The sequence below is a fragment of the Schistocerca serialis genome, chromosome 2 (genome assembly GCF_023864345.2).
Source record: "Schistocerca serialis cubense isolate TAMUIC-IGC-003099 chromosome 2, iqSchSeri2.2, whole genome shotgun sequence".
Taxonomy (NCBI): Eukaryota; Metazoa; Arthropoda; class Insecta; order Orthoptera; family Acrididae; genus Schistocerca; species Schistocerca serialis.
In genome coordinates this window covers 1,126,049,794-1,126,068,676 of record NC_064639.1, presented here as the reverse complement: position 1 = coordinate 1,126,068,676, position 18,883 = coordinate 1,126,049,794, and the positions used below count along the sequence as shown (strand labels likewise).

General features: G+C 43.9%; 1 protein-coding gene across 1 annotated transcript in view; it reads right to left on the bottom strand.

The window, feature by feature from the left end:
• LOC126458574 (protein yellow-like) overlaps positions 1-14,149 on the bottom strand; it is an 82,082-nt gene extending 67,933 nt beyond the window's left edge. The window contains exon 1 of the mRNA XM_050095706.1: positions 14,080-14,149. The gene's annotated coding sequence lies outside the window, so the exon portion shown is untranslated. The remainder of the gene's footprint in view (positions 1-14,079) is intronic.
• Between the last annotated feature and the right edge of the window lie 4,734 nt (positions 14,150-18,883).

The following is an 18,883-nucleotide window of genomic DNA, read 5'->3' as shown; positions in this document are numbered from 1 at the left end:
TTGCAGTTAAGTCCTATAGCGCTCAGAGCCATTTTTTTGTGGCATCAACTTTTGTTTATCCACTATCAGTCTCGTAGTTATTAGCAATTCGAAAGAGAAGAGAATGGGGTTTCAAGTCAAAAGTCTTGTTATCGACTGCTGTGTAATTTTCACCTCATTCCACAAAATTGTGCCTTGCTTCTTTGGAGAACATCGTGGCAACATTTACGGTGCACCACTGGTCATAATCCGAACTGATGACTTGTGTTCACTTTCTGGCTGTAGACTTCGCGTTTTATGCATCAGAACAGACAAGAATCTAATGGGTTGTGGTTCTGCGACCTTGATGGGCCATGACATCGTCGAGCGCTGTCAGTGTATCCGTCAGGGAATGTGACATGATGTTTCCTCTGATGGGTAGAATCCGCAATACATTAATCTCGCTGGAAGAACATATCTAGTCTTGTTGCGATAGAAACCTCTCCAAGTTCCAATATAAACTGATATTATATGCAGTCTTCATGCCTTGTGCTTACGATGAGACACCAGGGCCAAGTAATCGATTTTCAAATACACTCCACCACACAGTTAAGGCAAGCGATGTTTAAAACGTTTCTCTATTTACCAACTTTCTCTCACCAACAATGTGAGTTACGCATGTCGTTGATCCTACCGGGATTCGAAGCAGCCCATCAGTGAATCGAATTAATGACCAGTTATCTGTCTCTATGTTGTTCGATTGTGGTCAGTGAATTACTGCCCATACAAGAAGTATGGCAGCCTTAGCTTTTTTTTTTTTTTTTTTTTTTTTTTTTTTTTTTTTTTTTTTTTTTTTTTTTTTTTTTTAAATTGGCTTACTGGACTCGGTACTCGGGAGAGATGGGCGCTTGCAATACCTGTCCGGCCATCCATTTCTAGGTTTTCCGTGATTTTCCTAAATCGCTTAAGGAGAGAACTGGGACGGTGTCTTTGATAGGACACGGTCGATTCGTTCCGCATCTTTTCCGAATCTGAGATTGTTCGCTGTCTCTAGAAGACTGTAGCGAAATGCAGGAAGACCCGAAGACGACTGACGACTGGTACAGGTACTGGCAGTTGACTCTGAACATAAATAAATGTAGAGCATTGCGCATAAATAGCCGGAGAGATCAGCTACTGGTCGACTAGACTATTGGACACAGTTTACTGGAAACGATAAGAAACACTAACACGCTGAACAATCTCCAGTGGTAGAGTTACAAGGGAGGCCAACTGTGTATCACGGAGAGGTTTACTACTAAAATTTCGAGACAGTATTTTCCGATAAGAGTCGGACAACATACTATTTCTTGACACATACGTCTTGCGAAAAGACCACAACGAGAAAATTCGAGACATTGGAGCTAATACAGAGGTTTATGCAATAATTCTTCCAGGTGCCATTCGCGAATGGAACAGGGAAGGGGGGATCAGTTTAGGGTATCAGAAGTACCCTCCACTACACACCATCAAGTGTGTATTGATATAGTTCTACATCTACATCAATATTCTGCAAATCACACTCAAATGCCTGGCAGAGGGTTCATCGAACCACCTTCACAATAATTCCCTGTTATTCCACTATCGAACAGTCCGTGGAGAAAACGAACACCTATATATATTCGTGCGAACTCTGATTTCCCTTATTTTATTGTGACGATCGTTTCTCCCTACGTAGGACGGCGTCAACCAAATATTTTTGCATTCTGAGGAGAAAGTTGTTGATTGAAATTTCGTGAGAAGACTGGCCGCAGCGAGAACCGCCCTCATTTCAATGATGTCCATCCCAAATCTTGCATCATGTCCATGACACTCTCTCCCCTATTTCTCGATAATACAAAAAGTGTAGCAGATTCAGAAGGATGTAGGTTGCAGTAGGTACTGGGAGATGAAAAAGCTTGCACAGGATAGAATAGCATGGAGAGCTGCATCAAACCAGTCTCAGAACTGAAGACCACAACAACAACAACAAAAAGTGTTGCTGTTCTTTGAACTTTCTCGATGTACTGCGTTAATCCTCTCTGGTAAGGAACCCAGACCGCGCAGCAGTACTTCAAAAGAGGACGGACGAGCCTAGAGTAGGCAGTCTCTTTAGAAGATCTCTTGCATCTTCTAAGTGTTCAGGCAATAAATCGCGCTCAATGGTTCGCCTTCCCCACAACATTTTCTATGTGTTGCTTCCAATTCAAGTTGTTCATAATTATAATTTCTAGGTATTTAGTTGAATTTACGGCCTTTAGATTTGATTGATTTATCGTCTAACCGAAGTTTAGCGGATTTCTTTTGGCATTCATGTGGATGACCTCACACTTTTCATTATTTAATGTCAGTTGCCAACTTTAGCACCAAACAGATGTCTTTGTTTTGGTTCAAATGGTTCAAATGGCTCTGAGCACTATGGGACTTAACATCTATGGTCATCAGTCCCCTAGAACTTAGAACTACTTAAACCTAATTAACCTAAGGACGTCACACAACACCCAGTCATCACGAGGCAGAGAAATCTTTGTTTTGATCTTCTGATGACTTTATTACGCAGTAAATGAGGGCATCATCTGCAAACAATCTAAGACGGCTGTTCAGATTTCTGCTAAAGCGTTTATGTAGATAATAGATAAGGTACAGCAGGGGAACACCAGAGATCACCTCTGTTTTTTGCATGACTTTCCGTCAACTGCTATGAACTGTAACGTCCCTGACAGGAAATCACGAATCCACTCGCATAACTGAGAGGATATTCCATAAGCACTCAATTTGATTACAAGCCGCTTGTGAGGTTGTGTCAAAAGCCTTATGGAAATGTAGAAACACGGAATTCACCGCTTCGTGTGAGTAAAGAGATAGTTTTCTTCACAAGAACGATGCAATCTAAATCCGTGTTGACTACCGTAAGATACCAAGGAGTAACCATCCGGAGCGGCGTAAGGCGTAATGACTACATAAAGCAGCGCGCAGGAAAAGCAGATGACAGATCGATATCAACCGATGTCTGAACATTGTTCCTCAGTATGGGACTCTTACCAAGCAGGATTTATAGAGGAGATAGAGAAGATCCAAACAAGAGCGGCACGTTTCGTCACGGGGTGTTTTCGTCGGCGGGAGAGCTATACGCGTTACTGAGCTGTTTAACAAACTCTAATCGCAGATTTTACAAAAGAGGTATTGTTTATGACGCAAAGGTTTGCTGTTGAAGAGTCAGGCAACGCATTAATTTCTCCCACAGAAGTCTCTCGAAGTGATCATAACGGGAAAATTAGAGAACTTGTATATCATACGGACCTTTACCTACGTACAAGCATTTTCTGCATGTGCCATTCGTGGTGGGACAGGAAAGGGGGACTTAGTGGTGCTCGGCGTACACTCCGCCACACACCGTAAGATGGCTTTCAGAGTTTAGATGTAGATGCAGATGCAGATGCAGTAATCTTGTCGTCAATGGGGTGTCAAACTCTAATCTTGCTTCTTCCTGTCAATCTATGTGACAGTGTTCAGTAATATCGGCTTCAGTGGCGTCTAAAAGTCCCCCGAGCTATGTCCCTATTTTGTTGTTCATTTTCTGTGTGTTTCGTAATTTTAATAATGCAGGTTAACGTCGCTTACGGCGGTATAGGCAGGTCGTTTGATCTGTGTTTCTCGTGGTCTACATGCTGTTTCTCAGTTTGTGTCTAACTTCGGTGTTTAGTACAGCATTTTCGTGTTTTATATGATTGTGCATAATAGGAAATTGATAGGGATTGTGCTGTTTGTGTGTAGACACAACGGGAACTGACAGCTGTTTGGCTCTGTAGCTCAGTTTGCTTTTAAGGCCATGATATGCAATAATCTGCTTCCGTCTTATCAAATAACTGCTGATCTGGATTCAGAAACATCTACAGTTTATAGCCGATCGCGACCAAAATACTAACTGTCGACCAAGCGGGTGGAGAAGTGAAAGTCAAGACAAGCCTCAGGTAAAATGGCAAATGGGTATCCAATAAGTGATACGTAGCTTGAGACTTACCCACAGAGACTCTTTTGAACATACGTGTCCTTAGGTAGTTCTAACGATCCTTTATCGTTTACACCATGTGTATTGGGTCGGTGCAGAAGCCCGAGCCGTTTTTAATTAGGTTGGCACCAGTGCATTGTGAAACATTCGTTTTAGTCATTCATTTGTTTTTTCTTCAGTTCGAAGTTTGGTTGTTGCGAACAGGAGCTTGTATGTTGTTAACAGATTCGTTTGGCCATTTTCAGGGCTAATCAGTGTCAGCAGATTAAAACGAGCACTTTCGACACAGTTCACTCTCCAAGTTTAATAGAGGAAGCATATTCCAAGAGGACGGCACGGAAATGGTTTTTTCGTTTCCCGGAAGGAAAATTCGACTTGTGTAATGATCACGTTCCGGAAGACCTTCGGTTTTCAATACAAAGGCCCAAATTTGTTGGTTGGTTGTTTTTGGGGAAGGAGACCAGAAAGCGAGGTCATCGGTCTCATCGGATGGGGAAGGAAGTCGGCCGTGCCCTTTCAGAGGAACCATCCTGGCATTTGCCTGACGTGATTTAGGGAAATCACCCAAATTTGCTGGTTCACGATAATCTTCGCCAGACAACGCAACAGTTAATGCAAATTATAGAACGCGAGCACACAATCACTGTGCGCCATTTATATCCATTGAATAAGGTGCAAAAATTGGGTACGTGGGTAGCACATGTGTTAAGCGATACCAATAAATATCAGCGAATAGGTTTGTCTTCGCTGGCTCGTTATCGTTTGGTGTGCCGTAGGCACAAAGCATTCCTTGGGAATATTGTCACAGTGACGAGAAGTGGTATCTGTATATGAACTTAGACAAGACGAAAGAACGGCTCATCCTATCGAAAAATGCAGCACCCGCGTGCGAAGAATCGTGCACACCCTCAAAGGAATCATATTGAGCGTTTGGTAGAACCAACCTGGCTTCTACATCTACATCCATACTCCACAAGCCACCTGACGGTGCGTGGCGGAGGGTACCCTGAGTACCTCTATCGGTTCTTCCTTCTATTCCAGTCTCGTATTGTTCGTGGAAAGAAGGATTGTTGGTATGCTTCTGTGTGGGCTCTAATCTCTCTGATTTTATCCTCATGGTCTCTTCGCGAGATATACGTAGGAGGGAGCAATATACTGCTTGACTCTCCGGTGAAGGTATGTTCTCGAAACTTTAACAAAAGCCCGTACCGAGCTACTGAGCGTCTCTCCTGCAGAGTCTTCCACTGGAGTTTATCTATCATCTCCGTAACGCTTTCGCGATTACTAAATGATCCTGTAACGAAGCGCGCTGCTCTCCGTTGGATCTTCTCTATCTCTTCTATCAACCCTATCTGGTACGGATCCCACACCGCTGAGCAGTATTCATCATGAATTGCTATCAAAAAATGAAACGATAGAAAGTGCTGCGTATACTAAACAGCTTACTCACTGTTGCTACTGAGAACAAATCACTCAGTAAACCTGTGTCGTTACGCCCGAATACGGCCAGAATCACCCATATCGATGGCTGAACTTGGTTGGGAACCACTTCCCCAACTTCTACCAGACTTATCTGTTCCTGTTTATCATCTTTACCGGTCTCTCCCTGACGACGTTCGGGGATAATTGTCTCATGATGAAGCTTCTCTCAGCAGATTTCTTCAACTCGAAATGATAACAGATCTACGGAAGAGCCATAGAACTACCTGAACGCTGATCGGCTTCATTGACAATGATGGTGAGTACGTCACTCAGTAGTGTATCTCTATTGTTATAGCGCATTGTATTGTAAACTAATACGGTGTAACGAATCTGTGCACCGACCGGTACAAGGATAGTCACTAAATGGTGTAAATGAAAGATAGAGCAGGAGAACACGTGGGAAGGAAAAGAAATAAAAAAGTATTGAAAGCTTAGCTTCCCATAGAAGGCTGCTGACGTTGAAGGAACTGATTGGCGACAGAATAACATTTGTGTCTCTTACAAACGTATTGGCCTTTAGACATGGGAAATGCGTCAGAAATGCACTGACAGTCATATTGTGAGCCATACGTGTTTGGGTGACTCATTTGACGGAATCGAAGACCCAGCTTTGCCTCAGGTTCCGTCTCCAAACTGAGTGAATGGTTTCGTGTATTTAACAGTAAGGCACGCTGATTACTTGAATATTATTCACAACGACCTCAATTTTGTTGACACTTTTAACTCGTGCGCATACTGTTTGCGAACTCGTCCCGCAGAAATTTGAAACTTGTTCATTTAGAAAAGTTCACCGCATTTTTGTAAAAACGCTGTTCTTAATACGAGACGTCTGTTGTAACTAATCGTTGCATTAACTGGCCGAATCTCATAGGCGACTACCGTTTAAATTCCCTCCACATTCACACAAACACTGTCCACCACTGTTCACAACTACATGAAACCGCTCTATTTGTAAACAAGTACCTTTTATTGACGCGTGGTCCAAAATACCAGCAACACCGTATTGTTGTCAGATTTTCAAAGCATAACATACATTCTGAATATTTTGTTGTATCACGAATTGCTGTACTAACCCGTGAAAGGCATTAAATGTTCTTTCGAAGTCATGACGAAATCTCGCAAAACTCTCGGAGCTACTGACTGGTAACTGATATGAGTAACAGCGAGAATCTGGAACCCTGGAAAGGCATGCTTTCGTGTCCATAATCGGCTTACTTTACTTCTAGATGGCCACCGTTTTATTACAACGTCTGCTGTAGCCTAAAAGCTCAAGAATCTAATGTAGGTGCCCATTAAGGTATACATTTAAATTATAAGGTGCTTTCCTGAAATTAATTGACCTATGCACAGTTGATTTTCGCTGCTGATCTGAGAAATGTTCCTTATCACTATTGGCGTGCAGAGTTGTAGTTACCTTACTGCTGGATGTGTATTGATCTACATTATGAACAACTCAACAATGTTACACATGGACTGAGGCATGTCTGATGGAGGAAGGATCCTTTGGATGGGGATGCTATGCCCCAGCGTTTCGGCAAGAACTTTCATTCTCATCCTTCCTTTAATTTATATAATAATTCACAGCAGTAGCAGCAGCAGCAGCAACAACAACAACAACACAGTACAGTGCACTACAAGACCACTGATTGATATTTACACTATGCAGATAGTCTTCTGACACAATAACAGGTCAGAAGGACACCACCTCCATTAGTATATACACCCATTAAACCGTCATTCCTTTGGTTGTCCATCATTTGCCTGAATGACTTCATGCGAGATGCAGCATGATTTCTACTACAAAGGTGTGTCTACCCTGGTCCGACCTAACCAGTGCTTGTCCTATAATAACCATGGTGTGAACTGAATGCAACCGCAAACTTAACGGTCCTCGCTCCACAACTGTTTTCCCATGAGCATATGGCTGATTATACGACTTTTTAAACAGCCTCAGTCATTCAGGACGTGGATTCGTATGAGATAGCTATTTTCGCGGTTCGAGGGAAAATACAATTTGAAGCAGTACTGAGACAACCATGAAAGGTTATCGGTCACACGTATTTTAATTTCTTGTTTTCTGTTGTTTGAGAATTATTTGTTATTAGATGCACGATTGTCACAACTGCCCGGAAAATCCTGCAGCTTTCTGGAGATAAGCGCTCTAGCCGCCGTATCCCGGGTTGCACACCTCTTGTGTGGTTTCCGCAAGCCGCTTCCTGGCTGTGGTCGCCACACGCAGCTGCAGGCCGCCATCAGCACACACTGCCGCCGCCGCCGACACGCCGGAAAGTGACGGCACAACCCCAAGAGCGAGCAGAGGAGTTTTTGCTTTTGCGGGGTCGTCAAGCTGTCCGCGATGTTATCCGGGCACACCGTACTGCACCTGAGAACTCTACAGCTTCATGAAGCTCTGCAGCAAAACAAACGCTTTCCAGATATTCCAAGTCTCCGCAGCCGCCCTCCGACTGTTGACTTTATTCAGAACATCAGAAACTATTCAGTTTAGGCCAATAAAACTAGAGTGCTGTAGACACATGTCAAATGTATTCGCATATATAGCGGATTAGTTTGGATCAGAGAAAATCACAACGGATCTGCATTGACGATCTACTCTTTTTCGGTTCTTACATCTATCTTTACCAGTCATGAGCTTTTCCTACTTTAGAAAAAAAATGTTTACTTCAAAAAAACCGCAGTAAATTGGTTTTATTGAAACAAGGAACATAGGACCGAAAATATTTTTTTCTCTACCGCTATTTCACCGGCAGGCTTGCTGATCAGTTATCACCAGGGAGAACGACCAGCAACCAATTGTCACAGGTCTGAATTCCCCAAAGCTACTGATCTCAATTTTTAACCAATTTCATCTACTTGTGTAGCGTCTTGTGTTATCTTCAGAAGGAAGTACGTGTAAGACCAGCCACTTACCACAAAGTTCCTGCTAGAGTAGTAATTTCTGGAAAAGAAGGGTAAGAAGAAAGGAAAGAAGATTTCCAGCGTCCCGTCTACGGCGTGATCATTATAGATTAGTTCCGATTGGGTTGACAGAGACGGGCAGTATACATTTCAAACAAACCATATGTTGACTGGCAAAAGCGATTAAGGCAGAGCGCGAAAACATAAGTCAGAATGGTTTAACGGAGGCTTCAGTCACGTCCCTACCTCTTCCCGCCTCCCTCCCCCTCCCCTCTCGGCTATCACCACTAAATGTGGACCCAGAGTGTTATTCACTGCACCGCCTCGCAGTAGATGAGTAAGAAAAGAGAAATAATGACTAAGTTGTTTTGAGGTACCTCAGTTTAACTAGGAATCCGAAACATTGTGTGACTTGACACTTTTCACAGTCACAAAGTAAGACATATGCCACGTCACAGTGCCAGCTAAAATGTAATATCATCAACCGATAATATGTATTTGTGACACTATTCATATCCACTGAGTCATATTAAGCGAATTCCATCAACATTATTTCTGAGAAAAGGGCTTCTTCGCACGATGCAGTCGCCTGTCTTTTTAGAGTGAATTCCATCCACATAATTTCTGAGAAAAGGGCTTCTTCTCACAATGCAATCGCCTAGCGTGTTACCAGCTTTATTATTAAGTCAGTTGTATTTGGTATTCATCTCCTACTGATGTGAGATCGTGGTAAGCACAATTTATGAGCTGTCTTTCATCGACCGACGGCCTTGGCTCAACCGACGGCCTTGGCTGAAGCTAATTCTGACCTTTTATAACGGGTAAACTTGCGCTTAGTACGCTTCACACGTTGACTAAAACCATGCTTTTGGAGAGATTCGTCCAATATGACCAACACTCCCACATACATATTCCCCGATAATACTCCAATGCCGCACAGGAATGAGTCACTCCGATCGAGTGTACACAGATCAGCCAGAACATTAACAGTCGGTATGTCCACCTTCGGATAACAACGCCGTCGCATCGTGTCATGGTAGCAATGAGGCGTTGGTAGGTCACTGGAGGAAGTTGGTATCACATCTGCACACACAAGTGACCTAATTACTATAAATTCCGGGGAGCAGGGTATAACACTACCGTCTGCTACTGCTATACCATTACCTTAAAGTAGGAGGCAGGTCGTGAAATATAATTATCTAGTAAAAACAATTATGGTATAAAGCAACAGAGCAGTGTTACCCTCTGAGAGGAATTTTGCTAGGTTGACCGTGCTGTACCTAACGGGAATGGCTTATAGAAAATGAAAGTCATAATTACGTAAATATTTGAACAGTACGAACAAAATTTTGCCTATCTGTACTGTTCAACTGATAAAGAAAACGGTCGCCAGCCTAACTAGGCAAGAGAATGATTAACATCGTTTAAGGAAATAGTTATTAGTAATTTTAACGAATAAACACAACCTATACTTTGTCACACGCAAGTGCAATGAACTCTGGCACATACATATGTTTACGGTAAGATTGAAACTAACAGTTAGAGCAGCAGAAACTATTTGCAAAATTATAAGAGATACCGAAACACCCTATTACTTTCAGGCTTTAAAGAAATTATGGTTTTTTATAATTAGTGGTCTTTCCGTTACTAATTACCCAGCATTAATACAATAGACAAACTGTGGATCCTTTTATGTTATTAATATGCACTTCCTATACACAAGAGAAACATACACTTAGCAAACATAGGTATATAACGTTTCACAACTGCAGTTTTCCATTTTTACTACAGTGAAACACAAAATTAACATATACGTAAGATACTGACTCATCCTCTGCGATTTACAACAGGCAGTAATGTGATCATTCACTAAGCAAAACTTTATAAGCCTCAATCTTAAGAACTTTTAATTTTGAAGTAGGCAACAACACATTAATAAGCAGTTTTACTAGGAAAATTATTTTCAGCAAGCATCATTAACTTTAACCCACTCTCTTGCCACATTAACTTTAACTTTCTTTTTAGTATGTTCAAGAGACATCAATTACCAAAACTCTAGGCTTTAATTTCTTTCAGTAAGGGCACTCGGAAATCACTTTAGTTCAAACGGAGAGGAACCTGAGAGGTGTTATGATGAGGAGAAAAATCAAGGTTGGTATATAAATTTAGATATAAATTAACTTATATTTGAACACACTAACACATCCATTAAGCCGATCCTTCACTGTACATCATTATAGCATTCCGATGCAATGATTGCGCAATGTGGTGGCAACTGCATGTTGGTAGGTGGAATTGCAGGCAGAATTGCTGGACTCTTGTCATTTCTTGGTGGCGATGATAGATACAAATTCCAGAATGGTTCCAGCTATTTATCCATCCATCCGAGGCATTGGAAAGAAGCAGAAAAAGCCTCTCTCGGAACCAGCACAATATGCATCTTTTACATGGCAGTTCACGGTTTGGTAGCTCGTGCTCGTCCCAGACTGACTCTTATTCCACCTTTTCCACCTAGGCCAACCACAATTTGCGCGCGCTACACAGTTCCGTTCCCGAGGGAAACCACTACACCTTTTACATACAAACTAACTAAGAACCCAAGTGAGGATCAGCAGTTTACATAACAGTAACCAAATTCATTCAATAAAACAGAACATTTGCACATATTGACATTTCTAAAAAAAATTATTCAGACAGAAATTACAATTACGTACAGTAAGTTTTGTTCTCTCCAAATGGGACAAAGAATTTAAATGGCAGATACACTACTTTGCATTGAACCAAAACATGACGTCAAAGTTTGTACAAAGAATGGAGTATACAATTTTGTGTTATCTATTCAATCAAACACATTTACAGAAGCACAGCAATGTAACATTAACTGAAACAAAAGCAAAATAAATCAGTACAGCATTAGAACTATGGTTTTACAAGGGCCGTGAGCACTGACGCCACGTTCAATCACATCCATTATGTGAGCGATCGGATTCATACCTGGTGAGTTGGGAGTCCAGCACATCAATTGGAATTCGCCACTGTGTTCCTCGAACAACCCCGTCACACATCTGGCCTTGTGACATGGCGCAGTATCTTGTTGAGAAACACCACTACCGTTGGGGAACATGATCATCATGAAGGGGTGTACATGATCTGCAACCAGTGTACGATACTTCTCGCCAGTCACGGTGCCCTGCTCGAGCTCCACTGGACCTATGGATGCCCAAGTGACTGTTCTCCAGAGCATAATGGAGCTTGTCTCCGTCCCGCAGCACAGATGAAGAAGGTATCGGGATTCAGCAGACCGTGCATCACTGTGCCGACGCGCCAACGTTGATGTTAGTTCCGCAGCAGTTTGCCGCCTGTCCTGATTTACCATTCTGCGCAGCCAACGACGTCCGACATGTGTAATTAGGGGTGGCCGACCAACTTCACAACATCTGGACGTCGTCTCGTCTTGGTTTCACCACGTGTTGAAGACACTCAGCACAGCACTCCTCGAACAACCAACAAGTCGTGCAGTTTCTGAAATGCTCGTGCCATGCCTCCGGGCCATCACAATTTGCCCTCGATCAAATTTAGATCACGCGCCTTCGCCATTCTAAACACGGACAGCACGCTCACTACATGCACCGTACCTGTGTCTGACTAGCTGTCATTCCTCGCCAGGTGACGCTGCTATCGGCTGGACGGTTTTATATCTGTAGTAGGTCGGTGGTCATAATTTTCTGGCTGACCAGTGTAATTGTTTTCTGAAAGGTTTGTTTAGGCAATATGGCGAAAACAGTGGCATATATAGATGATGAAAACCGTTTTACAACAAGCTTGTACCCACAAGATATCTCACGTAGCTACCCTCGTGTGACATATTAGCCTATTGTTAAGGCAGGAATGTAGTTTGATCTCATAGGTAGCTCACGAACGTCGCACGTCCCAACGGCAGAAATATTTTATATTTACAGCAGTTGAAATGGCTGTATACACCTTTGATCTATGAAAGCACTATGGCGAACGTAGATTTCGTGTTATTGATATTGCATTTATGTTACGCTCGTCTGGAGTCGCTAGTGGTAAGAAAGGTTACGATTCGAACTGATCAACTATTCTTGAGTTCGTAGACTTCCACGGCGGGTGTCATTTCAGCTGAAATAATTTTGGGTATTGGTCCGCGTCATTGTCGGTCGGAACATCGGCAATTTAATTGTTTTAGTACCTTTCAACGACACTCCAATTCTGAAAATTATTTTACTCAAAACCCTTCTCAAGATTCCTGTAGCGCAAGTAGGAAGCTGAAGGAAGGTCGTTTGATTATAATTGACGATCAGTCACTGAAATCAGCCCTAGCCTTCAAGTAACTAGGAATAAATATTCAGAGTGGTGTAAGGTGGAACGCCCACAAAACCTAGCCATGGGGAACCAAATGCCAGACATTGACTTTTTGGAACAGTCATGACGAAGTGTAGTTCTCGCAGATGAGAAGCTGCTCGCCTTACCAAGTATCGTTCACGGAAGAGGTAGAGCAGAGTTAAAGAGGGACTGTTTCAGAGCGAAAGCCGCGCAGAGATGACCAACAAATCTGGGGGAGAGACTTTTAAGAAAGACTTTGCGTGTCACGTAGAAGTTTACCGTTGAAATTCCGAGGGTCGACGTTCAAAAAAATCAGCCAAGAAATAGAGTGCTTCCTGCAACACGCGTCTCGCGTAATGACTGCGACGATAAAAATGAATGATTTATTAGGTAGCTGCACTACGAAATTGTTCACTGTCGATGGCGTTACCTATAGTGAACTATCGTCAAAGAAAGTGCTGCAAGACTCGACAAAAATTCCACTAGAAATCGAAGGCTTTTTTTTAATGTGAATAAATTTAAGATAATACCTGTAGCGAAGAGAAAAAAAAAAAACAGATAGTATCAGATTACGTTAGTGGTGAATCACACCGCGTAAACATTTAGGAGTAATAGTAAGAAGCGAGATGAAATGAGAGGATCATATATAACCAGCTTTATGAAAGGTCAATGGAGGGCTTCGATTTGTTGGAAGGGTTCTGGGAAAATTGCCGTGTTGTTGCCGTCGTTCGTGGGGCGCCTCAGACAGCGTGGCTATTACGTTCTTCAAATTGCACCACTGAAGACCTATCCGCAATGCTTTGTATCACAGTTAATGTTCCTCTAACACTCCCGGGGAAGAAAAAACGAGACAGAACCGAGGGAAGAAGTTTGTTTTCAAACAATACACACCGCATGCTGTCGATGTTTGCACTGTTGTGCAAATATTGTAAAGTGGAATACAGACAGATTTTTTTTTTTTTTTAAAGAAGATGTCGTAACTGTGTAACGAGCCAACGGAAACCCTGGGAACATTATACGCTCAGAAAATATCTCTGAATAGCCTCCGAAATTTTGTCGGTGCAGGTAAGGAACCAGAAAATTACGGCAAAATTCATATAGAGGGGAACCGACAGGCATTCCCGCGTAGCGTTCGCTTATGGAACGGAAAATGGTTGAAGGAGGGAGGGGGGGAGGCGGTGATAGTGATACACTACGAGTAAGTACCATCTGCTAGATAACCGTGAAGTAATAACTCAGTGCCGTGCAATTGATGGCCGTCGCTCGAAGAGAGGTCAGCAGAGAATTTCGCGGAATTCAGCCAGTTGCAGCAGACTGTAGGTCTCGGAGCCAGCACTGTGGCGCGTACTCACCGGAGGCGCTGTGGTGTGTGGACGAGGAGAGCAGCGGCCGCTTCTGTCTGGTGTAGCGTCCGCCAGCAGGGTCCCCGCCGGAGTGTAGCGCTCCGCCGGCCTGGCCCGCGCTATATACCGACGCGGCGAACCGGTCGCTTCTCCGCGGGCAGCGCCCATGACGCACGCCAGCCCCCGCTGACCTCACGCCCTCGATGCGCCTTCCACACCGCCGCGCACACCCCAAATTTCACCGCGGCGGAACATACGTCGAGTCAATCACGTCGTACACACTTATTGTGCAACACAGTTCGTATCGTTACGGCGCGGAAGAGCTATAGCAAATGTGGATGAAAATGCCGCGCGCAGAATCACTGTTTGAGAGAGGGAGGGTCTTGGTGCTCGGTTCCTAATTGATCCGGGGTAAAAAATTTTCAGCTAGACCAGCGGCCATTTGTATTACCATTCAAACAACTGTCTTACTATACCTATAACTACGGGGTGGTCCACTGATCGTGGCCGGGCCAAATATCTGACGAAATAAGCGTCAAACGGAAAAACTACAAAGACGAAACTTGTCTAACTTGAAGAGGGAAACCAGATGGCGCTATGGTTGGCCCGCTAGATGGCGCTGCCATAGGTCAAACGGATATCAACTGCGTCTTTTTAAATAGGAGCCCCCATTTTTTATTACATATTCGTGTAGTACATAAAGAAATACGAATGTTTAGTTGGACCACTTTTTTCGCTTTGTGATAGATGGCGCTGTAATAGCCACAAACGTATGGCTCACAATTTTAGACGAACAGTTGGTAACAGGTAGGTTTTTTAATTTAAAAATACAGAACGTAGGTACGTTTGAACATTTTATTTCGGTTGTTCCAATGTGATACACGTACCTCTGTCAACTTAGCATTTCTGAGACCGAATGCTGTTAGACCGTGATTACGTGTAAATTCCAGATTAATGCAATAAATGCTCAAAATGATGTCCGTCAACTTCAGTGCATTTTGCAATACGTGTAACGACATTCCTCTCAACAGCGAGTAGTTCGCCTTCCGTAATGTTCGCACATCCATTGACAATGCGCTGACGCATGTTGTCAGGCGTTGTCGGTGGATCACGATAGCAAATATCCTTCGACTTTCCCCACAGAAAGAAATTCGGGGACGTCAGATCCGGTGAATGTGCGGGCCATGGTATGGTGCTTCGACGACCAATACACCTGTCATGAAATATGGTGTTCAATACCGCTTCAACCGCACGCGAGCTATGTGCCGGACATCCATCACGTTGGAAGTACACTTCCATACTGTCATGCAGTGAAACATCTTGTAGTAACATCGGTAGAACATTACGTAGGAAATCAGCATAGATTGCACCATTTAGATTGCCATCGATAAAATGGGGGCCAATTATCCTTCCTCCCATAATGCCGCACCATACATTAACCCACCAACGTCGCTGATGTTCCACTTGTCGCAGCCATCGTGGATTTTCCGTTGTCCAATAGTGCATATTAGGCCGATTTCCGTTACCGCTGTTGGTGAATGACGCTTCGTCGCTAAATAGAACGCGTGCAAAAAATCTGTCATCGTCCCATAATTTCTCTTGGGTCCAGTGGCAGAACTGTACACGACGTTCAAAGTTGGCAGAACTGTACACGACGTTCAAAGTCGTCGCCATGCAATTCCTGGTGCAATGAAATATGGTGCGGGTGCAATCGCTGTTGATGTAGCATTCTCAACACCGACGTTTTTGAGATTCCCGATTCTCGCAGAATTTGTCTGCTACTGTTGTGCGGATTAGCCGCGACAGCAGCTAAAACACCTACTCGGGCACCATCATTTGTTGCAGGTCTTGGTTGACGTTTCACATGTGGCTGAACACTTCCTGTTTCCTTAAATAACGTAACTACCCGGCGAACGGTCCGGACACTTGGATGGTGTCGTCCAGGATACCGAGCAGCATACATAGCACACGACATTTGGGCATTTTGATCACAATAGCCAGACATCAACACGATATCGACCTTTTCCGCAATTGCTAAACGGTCCATTTTAACACGGGTAATGTATCACGAAGCAAATACCGTCCACACTGGCGGAATGTTACGTGATACCACGTACTTATACGTTTGTGACTATTACAGCGCCATCTGTCACAAAGCGAAAAAAGTGGTCCAACTAAAACATTCATATTTCTTTACGTACTACACGAATATGTAATAAAATGGGGGTTCCTATTTTAAAAAACGCAGTTGACATCCGTTTGACCTACGGCAGCGCCATCTAGCGGGCCAGCCATAGCGCCATCTGGTTTTCCCCTTCAAGCTAGACGAGTTTCGTTCTTTGTATTTTTTCGTTTAATGCTTATTTCGCGAGACATTTGGTCCGGTCATTATCAATGGACGACCCTGTATATTAAGCATGGCTTCAACGACGAACCGGAACTAATGCCCAGGCAAATTATCCAAATCGATTGATTCTCTTTGGAAAAGACTTCAATTGTGCTGAAATTAATGCTCAACTAAGGGCACTATTTGTACGTGCACCGTTCGGATTGTACGTGCAAAGACAGTCATCCTTAAGTAACCCCGGAACTTGAGCAAGACTGATGGTTCAAATTTGGTCCAGCAGTATATAGGATCTTTGTCTCAGGTACGTTTTGACCATCTGAAAAAAAGTTTTACTTCTTTAGGATGCAAAAAATACATTTTCTGGGACGTTTTTGAAGTGCGCCGCTTCTAAACTTTAAATTTGTAGGAATCGGTTCAAACTTTGCACGGAGGTAGATAAACGAATAGAGTGAAAACGATTTTCTTTTTACCCGGTTATCTTTATCTGTTGTCGAGATACGATGGTCTAAAATCGAGCTAAATGTAGGACATAAAATTCGTTCTTACGTAAACTTAATGTGCGGAAACAGTGTGAACCGAGTCAAATAAATAAAAAATTGATTCTTACGATAAAACTGAAAACTCCCTTTAAAAAATGAAACTTCATTCTGATTTTACGTGCAAAAACACCTTTTTGTGAGGTTTTTTTATTTTTTTGGCGCGTGCCACTTCTGTGTTTCAGACTTGTGTGCATAGGTTCAAATTTTGTAAGGTGGTAGACAAATAGCTGTAATTAATGGTAATCCCGCTATTTTGTCAAAACTTTATCCGTCGCCACGATATAAGCAACATGGTTCGAAACACAATAAATAGGCCTATCCCGGATCATTCGTCGACATGATTCGAAAGATAATAAACAAGCCCATCCCGCATTATTCGTCGCCCGAGTCAACAAAAATCTGCATCGATTGCCGGGCTATGGTGGCCTAATATCAAAATTATGGCAAAGTGGAAATTGGGAACCAGATTGTAAAATACTCGTATCGCAGCGCAAAAAAGGTGAATATGTGACGGGAAGAGGAAGGGAACTAGCTTTTCGGCTTACCTGGCACGTTCAGATACATCTAAATCAAAACGTCTTGACATATTTGCGCATTCTTACGAATTAATCTTACTTCCCCAACACCGTGAATTCTCTTATCTGCAATGTGTTTACAATGTGCATCTTGTAATTTACAGTGGGGATGTGTGCAACCTAAACTTTAATGACGCGTTGTGTCATATTGCACATTTTGGAATTTCTGTTTCGAATGTTTGTACAATCGGTATCGTTCAGTGGAATGTACAAATCTTCCTGAAGAGTAAACATAAGAATAAAATATAAGAATTAAGAATTGGTATTACACTCCTGGAAATGGAAAAAAGAACACATTGACACCGGTGTGTCAGACCCACCATACTTGCTCCGGACACTGCGAGAGGGCTGTACAAGCAATGATCACACGCACGGCACAGCGGACACACCAGGAATCGCGGTGTTGGTCGTCGAATGGCGCTAGCTGCGCAGCATTTGTGCACCGCCGCCGTCAGTGTCAGCCAGTTTGCCGTGGCATACGGAGCTCCATCGCAGTCTTTAACACTGGTAGCATGCCGCGACAGCGTGGACGTGAACCGTATGTGCAGTTGACGGACTTTGAGCGAGGGCGTATAGTGGGCATGCGGGAGGCCGGGTGGACGTACCGCCGAATTGCTCAACACGTGGGGCGTGAGGTCTCCACAGTACATCGATGTTGTCGCCAGTGGTCGGCGGAAGGTGCACGTGCCCGTCGACCTGGGACCGGACCGCAGCGACGCACGGATGCACGGCAAGACCGTAGGATCCTACGCAGTGCCGTAGGGGACCGCACCGCCACTTCCCAGCAAATTAGGGACACTGTTGCTCCTGGGGTATCGGCGAGGACCATTCGCAACCGTCTCCATGAAGCTGGGCTACGGTCTCGCACACCGTTAGGCCGGCTTCCGCTCACGCCCCAACATCGTGCAGCCCGCCTCCAGTGGTGTCGCGACAGGCGTGAATGGAGGGACGAATGGAGACGTGTCGTCTTCAGCGGTGAGAGTCGCTTCTGCCTTGGTGCCAATGATGGTCGTATGCGTGTTTGGCGCCGTGCAGGTGAGCGCCACAATCAGGACTGCATACGACCGAGGCACACAGGGCCAACACCCGGCATCATGGTGTGGGGAGCGATCTCCTACACTGGCCGTACACCACTGGTGATCGTCGAGGGGACACTGAATAGTTCACGGTACATCCAAACCGTCATCGAACCCATCGTTCTACCATTCCTAGACCGGCAAGGGAACTTGCTGTTCCAACAGGACAATGCACGCCCGCATGTATCCCGTGCCACCCAACGTGCTCTAGAAGGTGTAAGTCAACTACCCTGGCCAGCAAGATCTCCGGATCTGTCCCCCATTGAGCATGTTTGG